Source organism: Staurois parvus, unplaced genomic scaffold (genome assembly GCF_062004578.1).
Source record: "Staurois parvus isolate SC_StPar_1 unplaced genomic scaffold, SC_StPar_1.0 ptg000145l, whole genome shotgun sequence".
Classification (NCBI taxonomy): Eukaryota; Metazoa; Chordata; class Amphibia; order Anura; family Ranidae; genus Staurois; species Staurois parvus.
The window spans coordinates 20579671-20595292 of NW_028317941.1; the positions used below are offsets into that span (position 1 = coordinate 20579671).

A 15622-nucleotide genomic window follows, 5' to 3' on the forward strand; every position below is an offset into this window, starting at 1 on the left:
CACGTCTATACAAATCCCCGAACTCCGCGCACCTCCATAAAGATCCCCGAACTCCGTACATCTCCATAGAGATCACAGAACTCCGCGCACCTCCATAGAGATCACAGAACTCCGTACATCTATACAGATCCCCTAACTCCGCACACCTCCATAGAGATCACAGAATTCCGCGCACCTCCATAGAGATCCCGGAGCTCCGCACATCTATACCGATCCCCGAACTCTGCGCACATCCATAGAGATCCCCGAGCTCGGCACACATCCCGCTGTCACCGCCAGGCACTCAGTAAACTTTTCCGATGACACAAAGGTCGCCTTGTCCCCGTGTGTGCGGAAACTTGTCACCCCAGTTCAGGGACACCGCGGGACTTTCCCTCATCTCCCCTCCCCCCCTTCACACACATCATGGTGATCGATGACACCACACAGCCTGTCACCGACACATCACATAAGATGTAACGATCTCCCCTGAGTGCCTCCATCCCATAGAAATCCATCAGAGGCGTATCGGCCGAGCCTTCCCACATCAAACACAATCCCGATCTCCGGCCGGGCCACCTATAGACAGAGACATCGGCACCGGTATACCACACATACCGGATCACCCACATAGCACACAATTCTACAGTACAGATATTCAATATGTTATACTGACACCTCTATACATTACAATACACAGCGAACAATATACGGAGATTTCCAAATATTACATTCTATAGAACACCGTCTGGACACCCTATACACTGCAAGGTTCCAAACACCATCCGATCACAGAATATATATACATATACATTGTATTTCACTGCTAATACCGAAGTCACTTATAATGCAAAAATACAAACAACAGAACTGTGAAAACCATCCGATCACAAGTAGTATTCTATATACACACATATATACAATATATATATACAAAACACACACATCTGATATGGACATTCTGCAATACTTCGAAAACAGAACTCCGAATGCCAGTGATATTATACCGAGACCCCCCATACATTGCAAAGCTCATAAAACAAAACTGAACCTCATCCATATATACATATATACAATCCAAAACAAAACTCGGACCCGCATCGGCTCATTGTGCGATGTGGTCTTCATCCCATAATATGCTACAACTGCCATACACTCCCTTCAGTCTCATTGTAGAACAGTCTTTTCCCCGATCCCCGCGACAATATATATATATTATACGGAACCCTCATTTATCAGCAGACATTAGAAATTCCGTTCCGTCTCATCACTGTATAGCCGACTTCCCCGATCCCGCTGCGAACCCAGCGCTGTACCATCCGATCACTGTGCTCTCTATAGACTCATCACTGTATAGCATACTTCCCCCGAACCCACTGCGAACCCAGCGCTGTATCATCCGATCACAGCGCCATATAAATCCATAGACTACGGAGCACTGCATCCATTAGCAGACACTATACATTTCGTCCAGTTCCATCATTATATAGCCGACTTCCCCCGATCCCACTGCGAACCCAGCGCTGTACCATCCGATCACTGTGCTCTCTATAGACTCATCACTGTATAGCATACTTCCCCGATCCTACTGCGAACCCAGCGCTGTACCATCCGATCACTGTGCGCTCTATAGACTCATCACTGTATAACATACTTCCCCGATCTCGCTGCGAACCCAGCGCTGTACCATCCGATCACAGTACGCTCTATAGACTCATCACTGCCGTATAGCTGACTTCCTCGATACACGCAGCGCACCCAACGCTGTACCATTCGATCACAGCGCCGTATAAATCCATAGAACACGGAGCCCCCATCCATCAGCAGACACTATACATTCCGTCCAGTCCCATCATTGTATAGCCGACTTCCCCCGATCTACACTGCGCACCCAGCGCCGTACCATCCGATCACAGTGCGCTCTATAGACTTTCTCCCGATCACAGTGCCGTATATATGATAGGAAATCCTCAGACATCAGTATACAGTCCGTCCAGTCCCATCACTGTATAGCAGACTTCCCCGATCTATAGTGCGCACCAAGCGCTGTACCATCCGATCACAGTGAGGTATATAGGCTCATGATTGTATAGCAGACTTCCCCGATCTACACTGCGCACCCAGCGCTGTGCCATCCGATAACAGCTCACTATATGGACGGTCTTCCCTCCAGTCTCATCATTGTATAAGACTTCCCCGATCCCCACTCAGCGCTATACCATCCGATCACAGCGCCGTATAGACTCTCTTGCCGTCATTCTATTGCAGACTTCTCCCGATCTATACTGCGCACCCGGCGCTATCCATTCCGCTTACAGTGCGATGGATCGCCCCTCCGATAGGGATTTCCTCCTGCAGTATATAGAAGAGGGAGCCCATATCTTGGCAGACATTCCCTGATCCCCCCAATGCGCTCCTCTCCAGCACTCACCTGCAGTCCGGGGTTGATCGCTCTGTCGCTCCGATAACGTGTTCCCCGTCCAGCCTAGACGTGTGTCCGGCTTGGCTGCTGCGTGTAAATCCCAGCAGTTGAGCGGCAGCCCAGTGGCAGCATCCTTCTTCCGGAGCCCGGAGTGTAATAAATCCCGTATGCGCTGATGGATAAGTCCCGGCGGTGTAGCTCCGCTCGCCTGCCTTTCCCCGTGCCTCTCTGTAGCCGCGCAGCGATCGCAGCAAAGTTTATTATTGTTATTTGCAGGCTGGTGTACACGCAGTGGAGCCGCGGCTGAGCGGTGCGGTCCCTCCCCTGGCTGGGAGGAGGGGGAGGCGCCGGGTGGGGGGTGGGTTAGCGAGGTCAATCTCCGGAGCCCCCAGGAAAGAAGAAAGATGAGCGGTGGGAGGCGGCAGCAGGAGTAGCGCCAAGCCCTCCCCCTCCCTCCTTCCTTCTCCTCCCCCGGTGTTAGCTGTGTGCCGGGGAAGGTGATCGCGGAGGGGAAGCTCGGCACCGTCTACACCTGTGACCTGGCCGCACAGTGCCGGCTCCCGTGAAGGTGCCAGGCCCTGCCTCTAGAAAGACGACCAGCCGCTGATATCTAATGTGTCATGTCCAAGTGACAGCGCCGAGACAGGCGGCAATTACCCCTCCCCCCCTCCATGTCCTCATTACCGATCTCCCGCGCTCTCCGATTCTCCCGTCTCGTGCTCTTCCTCCGTATAATCTGTTTGTAATTCTGGATCGTATCTCTCTTCCTGTGGAACGGCTCTTTCCTCTCTCTGGAACCATTCCTGTCTCGCTCTCTTTATCTCGATGCGTGCATCTCTGGCTGCCTTCTCTGCTATTTTCCTACACGCCCTCTGCTCTGCCAGATAAGGTGCTGGAAGTGGGGTGATCCTTCCTCACCCACATAGGAGCACCCCACTTCCACAGATCACAGCTCCTTCACAGATCGTGTCTGTACAACACATAGGAATACGATCCTGGCAGGTACTGCGCTCCTAGAAATGTACAACGCCCGGCGTCCTCCACCTGGATGCAGAGACATTGGTTTCTCTTATTTTTCATATGGCAGCTAATGGAGGTAATAGAAATGGTGCAAGAGGAGATTCCCTTCCTAGGGTATCGCCTTACAAAAGTATCTCCTTCCTATGGAATTGCCTTCTTGGGGTATCCCCTTACAAGTGTATCTCCTTTCTATGGCTTCACCTTCCTGAGGTATCTCCTTAGGGGATCGCCTTCATGGGGCATCCTCTTACAAAGGGTATCTCCTTCTTAGGGGATCACCTTTCTGGGGCACCCCCTCACAAGGGTATCCTCTTACAAAGGTATCTCCTTCTTAAGGTATCACTTTCATGGGGTATCTCCTTTCTAGGGCATAGCCTTCCTGGGGTATCTCCTTCTTGGGGGATCACCTTCCTAGGGCATCCCCTCATAAGGGTATCTCTATATTCTAGGGCATTGCCTTCCTTGGGCATCCTCTTACAAGGGTATCTCCTCCTTAAGAGATCACCATCCTGGGGCATATTCTTACAAGGGTATCTCAATACAGGATTGCCTTCCTGGGGTATCTCCTTTCTAGGGCATCGCTTTCCTGGGGTATCTGCTTCTTATGGGATACCATACATAAGGAAATACAAGTGTATCTCCTTTCTATGGCTTCACCTTCCTGAGGTATCTTCTTCTTAGGGGATCGCCTTCATGGGGCATCCTCTTACAAAGGGTATCTCCTTCTCAGGGTATCTCCTTTTTAGGGCATCCCCATACAAAAGTATCTCCTTTCTGGGGTATCTTCTTTCTAGGGCATCCCCCTACAAGGGTATCTCCTTTCTAGGGCATCCCCCTACAGGGTATCTCCTTTCTAGGGCATCCCCCTACAGGGTATCTCCTTTCTAGGAAACCCCCTCTAGAAGGGTATCTCCTTCTTAGGGCATCCCCTTACAACAGTATCTCCTTCCTAGGGCATCCTACAAGGGTATCTCCTCCTTGGGGGGATTACCCTCATGGGGTATCTCCTTGCTAGGGCATCACCTTCTTGGGGTATCTCCTACCTAAGGCATACCCTTACAAGGGTATCTACTTCCTAGGGCATCTCCTTCTTGGGATATCTCCTTCTTAGTGCATCACCTTACAGGCATATTGCCTTCCTGGGATATCTTCTTTTCAGGGGATCACCTTCCTGGAGACTGAACTGGACTGAATTTCACCCTACCATATTGGCTTCCCAATGTGGCACCATGCTCAGAAAATGGGATCATCTAGAAAGTCTCTCAACTTTATTTTTACCCCAGAGGAACCCTTGAAGTAATATTCAGGTCTCAGGGAATTTTGCTAAATATGATACCTACAGCTCACAGTGCATATATGTGATTAGTAGGTTGTATACAGTTTGAAATAATAGAAATTGGCATACTAGAGTGCTGTGCAGTCCATTTTAACATCTGCCTAATCTACAGGAGAACATTTTTTTCAGCTGTAATCTTGAAATTGAAACAGAAAAATGGATTGTGAGAATTGTGGTGCCCTCTAACATTACTGGTCAGCATTGAAGTGACCCTACAGTAGTCAGTGGAAGATCAGTGTAGGTGAGAGCTCAATTTGCCACTGCTCAAGGAACCCTAGATTCCACAGAGCTCTGGATGGAAAGGCTACATGTTCTTATACGATACACTTTGTGGCCATTCTCAGTATATGGATGTGGTTCGCTTTCTTTAAAATGTTTATGAAGATATTATAATGAATCATACACCCTTGTGAAGCATGTTTACCCCGACACCACAAGCGCTTCTTTAAACACTAAATACACAAGATGATTTTTGTTGAATTTTAAACTGCATGCCATCTAGTACCCCTATCTCATAGTGTAATGTTTATATACAGAAATCAATAGAGATATTAAAAACAGTATGAAGATTTTTCTCCCCATGACTCTTTTTACTATCTATTTATTGCACATTTTTCTTCTCTAGTTATGTCCTGTGTTTACATCACCTCTGCACACAATAGGGGTCAGTACACTATTTAGGAATCTGATCCTGGCAGGTAATGTGGTAGGAGAATCATACCGCACCACGCTTCCTCCAACTGTCTGCAGAGCAATTTGTTTCCCTTGCCTTTTATCTTTCATACAATTAAAGCTAAGTGTTGAATTTATACTAAATTATGTGTAAAATATATTTGGTATAGCTCTTTCCCGTATATATACATAATTCATACATTTTATGTTCTTCACACATGGGCCATTCCTGCCATAAGCAAAGAAAGTGAATGCCTTCATCAATGTTTCATGATGCTACAAGTCTAGTGACGGATATGTCCTGACTACATACAGGTCAGACTGTTTTCTATATTACTGGGGAATGTCTATGCTGCTAGAATCAAGCACTGACCATTTTCCATCATTTACATAACTAATTGGGCCTAGTAATAATTAGAATGCTCAGGCATAGCACTTGAGTGTGGTGGTTTCTTAGAAATCAGGTTGTGATATTGTAATATTTCCCCTCAATATTGCAGCATGTGGTCAACACCAATGATCATTGCTTGTTCCAATTATGAGTGTTGCAGCTGTTAGTTGTACTAATACACTACGATGATGTTGATAGTGTTTGTGGCTACCTCAATGCAGACAGCAAAGGGGAAACCGCCAATCAAGTTGCTGGACCCCCTGCAATTCAGATCTACTCAGAATGCCAAATGACGCTTTGCAATTATCACTACAGTTTAAGATGGAGCTATGTAAGTAGTGTAATAAATAAATAGGATGAATCTTTCAGGCTTGTCTGAAAATGTCAGACAGTGAGTTGTGTGCCAGAACAGATCCTTAATAGATTAAAAACTGACCAAGTCTTACTGTCTTCCTACAAAACCATGTAATATAAAGGAAACCTTTCCTAAAGCTGGCCATAGATGAATCAGTTTTTTTTGTTCATCCAGTGGGTTCAAGGAAAAAGACTTGATTCCCCCATCCACACATTCGAAGAGGATGAAGGAATTGTCTCCGCTGAGCTTTTGTTTTCTGAAAGCTGGAAAACTCACCCCCCATCAGAACACACTGATCAGTGCTGCAGGCTATAGCCATTGCAGTTGATTGAGTAGCACTTGTCATTTAACCAACAGGGTGGTTGCACAGAAGTCGATCAGTAGATTAATTTCTATATAACCAGGGTGCCCATAGATGGATCAAAATTCTGCTGGTCCCTACTGAAAAGACCGCATTTTGATCCATGGATGGCCGACTTAAGAGAGATATGGGGGCTGAAGTTGTTTGTTGGTTCTCTTTTTTTTACCTTCTTTCTTCAATACCTTGGGTCTCTTACTCGGAACAAGTGTGAAAGTAAGGGTTCGTTCACACTTGACTTTATTTCTAACTCTTGTCAAACGCCCCGATAGCATTTGACAGGCGTTAGGCGTTTGGGATGCATTTTTAACGGTCCTCAAATGCTCCCCAAATGCTTTATGCACGGTTTTGAGGAGGTTGATAGGCGTTTGCTAAGCGTTAAAACCGCACCACAAATGCCTATAATGAAGTTAAATGGTATTAAGGTTCCACAACCGCATTGCAACTGTGTCGCAAATGCCTGCCAGGCGTTTGAGGAGCGGCACCATAGACTTGAATGGGAGGCTTCAACTCCTCCTGACTCAACATGAGGTGTCAGTTTTGCTGCGATGTGAAGCTAACGTTTCAGTTTGAACAGCACTGTGTGCTGCCATGTGCTGAATTTTCATATGCGTTTGAGAAGCGTTGCTGACAAAGCTAGTGTGAACGTAGCCTAAGGATGCCTGATTTTATTGATATACTTGTTCCAGGTCAGTGGCCATCCTTATTGAACCCAATTGTTTAGTTTACAGGCACCTTCAGAAAGTGGATTAGCAATGGCAGCCCCAATGTGTTTTTCAGAAAGGGTTTGATTTAAGGTAAATTACAATTTAATAGAACATAAATACCTTAATGCTGAACTCTAGGAATTAGACAAACCTAGTGCCCCCCTTTCCCACACTGCAAGGGATAGGGTAAGTAACACACCATATCCCTGCAACCCTAGTCTAAACAAGCAGTTAAACCCCACAGTGCTATGGGACCCCATGGAAAAGGTCAGAATTAGGTGTCAATTAGAAGTCGTTGACAATTTGTATCATACTAACAAAAATGTTTATTATATTATAAGGTAGCCCTATGACATTAGCATAATGTTTTATTCCGCCTTCCATCTGTGGCTTTTCTGCAAAGATCTACGACAGCAGCATATCAGCCCAGCTTCTTTATCTATCTAGAGATCCATACTAGGCTTACGATTTTTTTATGGTCTGCATTGATCCAGCTCGATTTCTTAGCAGAAGAATTTGCATTCACACAATCCTTGAACTTCCTTGCTCGGCTTCCAGATTTGTTTGAATGTGACAGCGGAGAGTACCGTATTCTACCAAGTAGAAGGACTCGCTTGATGTAGAAATTGTAGTGAAAAGCGAAGCTGTTTTTTACTGCCGATACGAGCAAGCCTTCGCCTTAGGATAGAATAGGTAATCTTACATTTTGGCACTTATTACAGTGAGCCACTATTGCATCCATTTTCTCAAATGATTAAAAACAGAGCACAGCAAGCAAAATACCAGAACTTGTATTCACAACCATTTCAAATGGTTTCAATAGGATATATTTTCTTTAGAGGAAACATATGAGGATAGAATACAGGGCTGCCAGCGCATGTTTTTTTTTTTTTTGTTTTAAATGTACAGGTTTCAGGGCTGTCATATTAGTCCTGGCCTACCTAAATAGGCACTGACCCGGAACAAGAAAACCAAATGGGAAATAAGGGCAGGGCAGTAACTCAGATGTATGTCAGCAAAGGATACTCTTATATTTTCGGTGTATTATTTGTGCTCTATCGGTTTACGTAATTTGTACAAATAAATCAGTTTTTTGTTGTTGAAAATTATAGTGCAACAAGAACTCCCCATCAATAAGTCTACTTCTACATAAATAACTAAAATTCATGGACACAGCATGTCAGCTATAGATAACTGTCTTACAATAGTGTCCTTAATGATAGCTCACCACAGTCTTTGTGAGTCTAAACCTGTATTGTTCTCTTCAAATCTGGTAAATATTTGCAATGTTCAAAGGGGGTGATTTACTAATCTGTTATCAGTGATACTTGTGCATCTCAAGTGTACCAGTGATGAAGTTATATTGATGGCTTTTTTTTTTAGAATGTTACAAATTCTAATCAGTCCCTGCTGAAATTAGATGAGGACAGAATACAAAGGGCGATTCTGTGGTCACCCACATGTAAGAATTTCATGCAGTAAAGTCCTTGCTTTCATGTCTCCATGGCCTCATCTCTCTCGTTCACTTTTCATTAAACTCTTCTTTTCCCACAACCCCTGCATTCATCAGTTCTCCTTTGGACCTTTATCCCTCATTGGGCTTATTTTTCATGCTTGAACCAGCCCATATATGGCCTAATTATGGACAGTGGACAAAGAACAGGTAGAAATGGGTAGGTAGAGATGGCAGGTAGATGAAGATGATGAGTAGCTGGAGATTATAAATAGGTGGAGATTGAAAGGTAGGTGAAATTGAGTAAGCGGTAATAAGGAGCAGGTAAAGATGAGTAGATGGAGATGATGGGCAGGTAGAGGTACTGAGGAGGAGGAAATGATGGACAGGTAAAAATGAGATGGGTAGGTGGAGATGATTGGTAGGCAGAATGATGAGTAAGTAGAGATGATGAGTAGGAGATTATAGGTAGACAGAATTTATAGGTAGGTGGAAATAGCAGACAGGTAGATGTGATCAGTAGGCAGAGTTTATGAGTAGGTGATGATGTGCATGTAGAGGTGCTGGTTAGGCGGAAATGATGGGCAGGTGGAGATGACGGACAGGTGGAGATAACAAGCAGGTAGAGGAGATGGGTAGGTGGAGATGATTGGTAGGTAACGATGATGGGTAGGCAGAGTTTATGAGTGAGTGGAGATGATTGGCAGGAGGAGATGATCAGCAGGTGGAGATGACGGACAGGTAGAGGTGATGGGCAAATTAAGATGATGGGCAGTCAGAGGTGATGGGTGAGTGGAGATAATGGGTATATAGAAGTGATGGGTAGGCAGCGATGATGAGTAGGTGGAGATGACAAGGAGTAGAGATGATGGATAGCCAGAGTTCATGAGTAGATGGAGTTGATGGGCAGGTAGAGGTGATAGGTAGGTGGAGACAGTGCTGGCACAAGTTGCTTTATTAGACTGTTTACAGATTCTGCCCTTTTTGCACCCTCCTTCTGCTAAAGTACTCAAGGTGACCACCTCACCTGCTTCCCCTCTACTACCTAGCCCTAGGCAGAGATGATCCCTTATAGATTGCTTGTATCCTACCTACAGTACCTCTACTTTGGCTTGACTTCTGTCTAAACAGGAGCCAGAGCCAGCCAGCCATCCTTCTACTACCCTTTAGGCTTCAAAAAGTGATCACCAGTGTTCCACAGTCTTGCCAAACAGTGAACTGGAGCACATACTTTCCAATGCCTTCTTCTCTATGGCCATGATACTTGATGGCCTGGTGCAGACCACCCACCGACAGTGTCAGCCTGGAGTAGTTGGCACTGATCTAATGACATACCCCCAGTTGTTCTGCCTTCATTGTGGGTTCCTGTCTCCATGGAAGGAGGTGGTGGGTGCAGGCAGTGTGTGTGTTCTCCTTCCTCTCTCAGTACCTATCATTCACTCTCTCTTCCTGTGTTCGCATATCTTTCTATTTCTGACCGGCCTCTGCAGGCGTCTGACTGCTGCTTACGGAAGACGTGTCTGAATGTGTCACATGTGGGGGTTGTGTCGTGTCTCTTACACCATTCCTGTGTTTTTTCACCTTAAGATCTGCCTGTGTCCTCTGTGCCTGCTCCCATCTGCTGTTCTGTGCTGTGTCTTGGAGGCAGCCTATCTGTATTCATAGCTGGGCTCTCTATGTCCTCCATGAAAGCGGCCCTCCTCTGTCTCCTCTCCTCCCCCTCCATCCTGGCTCGCTGCCACTTTCCACTGTCTACGGCCTCCGAGTCCTCACAAGAGCTGCAGGCAGCTAAGCTTCCAACACCTCTCCCTGTTCTGTACATGAGCGCTTCACTCCCGTTAACCCTCTCACACTGAGCTCGCAGCCTGAGGCTCATAACCACCTCCGAATTCTGCTCCACCACCGGACTCCTTCCGAGGAAGCAGACAAAGCCGCCCTCTCGCTCTTCACATTCCCGTCCTCCTTTTCCGGGGAAGTGGAGGCGAGAGCCTTTGATGTGGTGAGGAGAGGCTTGTGTTCCAGAACGGCTTCCCCCAACCGAAACCCAATCCCCTCCACCTCAGCCGTCTTCCCAGAACTCCCTCCGGAGCGGAAAATGCTTCGCCATCACCCTGCGGTGTGTGGAACGTGGATTCCGCGCCTTTTTATCAGGAGGAAGATCCTCAGTTATTACAATGATAATAAAACTCAAATCATGAGAAGAAAGCTAGCCATAGATATATGAGGGTGGTCGAAAGTGCTAAACCTGACCACCGTCACACATCAGCGCCAGATCGCGCATCCCTAAAGGCTCATTCGCACGAGCACTCAGCCCCATATAGCGTGAAGATCCTCGTCTTCATGTATTTGTGGTGAGCTGTGTTCAGGATGGAAGCGTGTCTTCTGTACAGGCTCAGCCGCACAGCCGAGGTTGACAGGGTACAAAGGCGTGGGTGTATGGCCCCTCACACAGAGCTTGCGCCAGGTATCTTACCTGTTAGGCCAGTAGCACATGGACATAATCATTTACTGATGTTCATACTCAGGATCTTGTTGACAGAAATATTCTGGATAAAATGTTCAATAAACACGCGTAAATGTATGTATGTGTAGGTTGCAAAAGATAGGACAAACCCCAAAAAATTCTTCAAACATTAATAGAAAAAAGGTCAGGTCCAAGCATGGAGGCCCTTCACAAAATAATCTAGAGTGGGTGACTGGGGACAAAGAGAAGGCAAATTTATAAAATACCTTCTTCAGCTCTGTGTATACAAAGGAGCATGGGGGAGCTCTTGTCCATAATGGGCATGGTATTGACACAGCCCCAGATGATCCACATTGGCTCAAAACTGATATCATCCGGAAATATTTGTACAGAATAAAGGTGAATAAAGCACCTGGACTGGATGGCATACACCCACGGGTCCTTAAAGAATTGAGCTCTGTCATTTCAAAGCCATTGTTTCTAATTTTTAGGGACTCTTTAATGACTGGCATAGTACCAGTGGATTGGTGTAAGGCCAATGTGGTGCTAATTAAAAAGGGATCAAAATCTTTACCAAGTAATTATAGACCTGTTAGTTTAACTTCTATAGTTGGGAAAATACTGGAGAGTTTAATAAAAGACCACATAAATGAGTTCTTGTTGGAAAAAAATATTTTAAGCAACAGACAGTGTGGATTCATGGAAGACAGAAGTTGTCAAACAATCTGATTTCTTTTTATGAGGAGGTGAGCAAAACCTTGGACAGAGGGTTGGCTGTGGACGTGGTATACTTGGACAGAGGGGTGGCTGTGGACATGGTATACTTGGACAGAGGGGTGGCTGTGGACATGGTATACTTGGACAGAGGGGTGGCTGTGGACATGGTATACTTGGACAGAGGGGTGGCTGTGGTCGTGGATTACTTGGATTTGACACAGTTCCCCACACACAGCTAATGTGTAAGATGAAGTCTACAGGCTTAGAAAAATCTGTATGTAAATAGACAGAAAACTGGCTAAAAGATTGTATTCAGAGTAGTGGTTAATGATTCATACTCTGAATGGTCTAGGGTTGTCAGTGGTGTACCCCAAGGTTCAGTGTTGGGACCCTTACTTTTTAATATATTTATAAACTATATAGGGTCTGGGATTAAAAATACAGTTTCAGTCTTTGCAGATGACACCAAACTTTGTAAGAAAATTCCTTACAAGATGTCTTCAATTTATAAGCCGACCTCAATGCACTGTTTAATTTGGAAACTATGTGGCAAATAAGGTTTAATGTTGATAAATGTAAGGTTCTGCACTTGGGGGCTAAGAATATGCATGCATCATACATACTAGGGGGAGTACAACTGGGGGAATCAATGGTGGAGAAGGATCTGGGAGTTCTGGTAGATCACAAGCTTAACAATGACATGCAATGCCAAGCTGCGGTTTCTAAAGCAAGCAAAATCCTCTCCTATTAAAAGAGGTATAGACTCCAGAGAGAGAGATATCATTCTACCCCTGTACAAATCATTAGTAATACCTCATCTGGAATATGCAGTTCAGTTTTGGGCACCAATTCACAAAAAGAACATTGAGGAACTGGAGAAAGCGAAGAGAATGGCAACCAAACTGATAAGAGGCATGGAGGAGCTCAGCTATGGGGAAAGATTAGAAGAACTGAATTCTCTCTTGAGAAGAGGAGATTGATATGATCAACATGTATAAATACATCAATGGTTCATATAGTGAACTCGGTATAGAGTTATTCACCCTGAGGTCATCACAGAGGGGTTGTTTTGTTTTGGGGTTTTTTTATGGTTGAACTGGATGGACTTTTGTCTTTGTTTTCAGCCAGACTATGTGTACATTTAATTCTTCATTGCCAGTGTTGCAATATACATGTGTATATGCGCATATAGACACGTATACGCGTAAATAACTGCACTGAACTGTACAGTTTTCTATTTTTGTTTTGCGGCTCTGTACTCATCGCTGTATTACTGATCTTTACTGACCTGTGTGCATGGTTCCACAGACAACAATGCTTCTATATTCTGATCAGTAAAAATGTGGCATTTTTTTACTGCTGTGTGCAAAAGGACTTAAACTTAGCTGAGTGTCCATGTAAATGAGTGTAAATGAGCCGAAAAGTTAGCCATATACAGCACACATGTTGGCCACTTCCTACACCAAAATCTGAGCCATGAGTGGCACTGTCAGCACCACCCGGCTCAACAATGGAACTTGACTACCCTACATGCTCCTACAATGGGACCTTGGAATCTTGTATGGAGGTTATAGCAGAGGGGTACAGCTATTCAGATATACAAAAGAGCTGGGTGCACAAAAGTGCTTCATCTACCAGGGATGACCATTGTCTTTGACCGAATAATTCACATGGAGTGGTGAGGGAAGAAGGAGACACCGGCCTTGCCAGTCAGAACAGCCAAATCAAACCCAGAGATCAATGGGATGACAGATGTCACAGCCAGATCACTTTCACATCCAGCAAAAATCAATTTAATAAACAAAGGAGCCAGGTAGAAAATTACGGCTACATTCACAGTGGTGAATCTTCTGATTCCTGCTGTGGCTCTGAGTGTCTTGGTATGGCGGCTGGCCCGTTCACTATAATGACAGGTCACCGACAGCTGCAGCTAATCGTGGCTCTCTGCACAGCCAACAATCACCACAGGTTATCGCTGGCTGTGCGGACACCACAGTGGCTGCTCCTAGCTGCTCAGAGTCGAAGGAGGAATTAGAAGATTCCTGCTACTAATTTGTGCACTGTCCTAATCCACTGCTGTGAATGTAGCCTATCAGCTAAACAGTGACTCTACTGTCTCAGTTGCAGTCACTGTATGGATATTCAGACAGCTGCGGGTGTTTGGCATAGATGTGGGATTCTATCTATTTTCTCTCCTATAGATCACGGGCTGTAGAGAAATCTAGCCGTGTATGTGTGACAATTTCAAATCGCATGACAAGTCACACCCTATTGTCTGCAATGGAACCATTCAAGTCAGGGCAACTCCAACTCTGCTGGAGTCACACCAACTCTGAAAGTTGTACCTGAAATGCAACTTTCACTTCAGTGAATTCGCACGATTTCAAAGTCGGGTCCCATGTGAACCAGGTAGGACCGTAGATAATTTTTCTTCCTGGGGTGGGGGGTTTAGCCTTGGGTACCCATAGGACAATAATTAACGCGCCTACCATGTGGTGAGAAATTGTGGGTGTGGCAAAAATGTGGGAGGGACTTGACCCTACTTTGCACACGATAGCACACATCACAGCCCTTGTACCCAAAAAAATATGCTTTAAATACTGTGTTACAAGCAGACCTCAGCATATTGGTTTGTAAAATATGAACATTTTCCCATTACATATGCTTTTCTGCACACAGCCTACTCTGAAGAAGAACTTCATTAACAGTGACTACTGAGCAACCAGCATCAGTACAATGTAGGATAAATATTGCAGCGGTAGGGAGTATGTTATATATAGCCTAGCATATGCAGTTCCCTTTAGGCAAAACTGTACTCATGGAGGCAAATCCCTGGAACAGCAAACATGTATGAAACAAAAACAGGTGGGTGAAGGCCTCTCACCACACTGATGCTGCAGATGACCTCCTTATGGTGATCAATCTCCCTTCTGTGTCCTAACCAAGAGGGACATAGTCAGCAATGCTCTGGGCCTCCCTATTGAACCTTGACTCCATGTCCACTGCTCAGCAGTCCATGCCCTCACAGCCAATCCTGTAGTCTGGATGGAGATGGAAGAGCAAATCTCACTATCCCTATAGCACAGTGGAGGGGTTAAAGTGGTTTTAAAGCCAAACATTTTTTACTTTAATGGATTCCTTGCATTAAGGTAAAAGGTGATTAAGCATCAGTATCCCCCCTTTTACTAACCAAAGCCCTCAATTGATACAGCACTATGCACATCTGCAGCTCTTCTCTCCCCTCACTTCCGGGTCTCCGGCAGGGGACCTGAGAAAAGCAGTTTAGTGGCCGCTCTGTGCAATGCCATTGCACAAAGCAGGTAAGTATAGATGTGTTTGTTATTTTTTTTTTACCTTTACAATCTCTTTAAAGCCTAACTCTATGTTTATGGTGACTTTAAATAGTTAATTTAGGCCAAGCTGGTCCAAATGAACTATTTCTTTTATGAACAGTTGCATTTGCTTTCAGTGCTGTACAGTGTATAACATTGGCTACGTTGTACATACAGTATACAGAGCTGTGTTCTGGTAGAGGGAATAAAATCAAGTCTGGCCAGTCGCTGCTCAGCCATTCACAGAAAGCCTTGTATTTTATCAATGAATACAAGGCTTTCTCTGATTGGCTGAGATGGAGTTCTTGATGTTATCCCCCTGCCTCAGTCAATCAGAAGAAGCTTTGTATTTGTTAATAAAATGCAAGGCTTCCTATGAATGGCTGAGCAGCACTCTTCCTGTCTTGATCTTGTTT

At 45.2% G+C, this 15622-nt stretch overlaps 1 protein-coding gene across 4 annotated transcripts in view; it reads right to left on the reverse strand.

The window, feature by feature from the left end:
- The window catches only part of BCOR (BCL6 corepressor), a 302507-nt gene that overhangs the window by 57772 nt on the left and 229113 nt on the right, over window positions 1-15622 (reverse strand). For 2 of the 4 annotated variants that reach the window (XM_089673920.1, XM_089673921.1), the window contains exon 1: window positions 2411-2735. The exons of 1 other annotated variant lie outside the window; for it this stretch is intronic. The gene's annotated coding sequence lies outside the window, so the exon portion shown is untranslated. Of the gene's footprint in view, window positions 1-2410; window positions 2736-15622 lie in introns of those variants that run through there. One more of the 4 variants, XM_089673918.1, reaches the window with a different exon arrangement.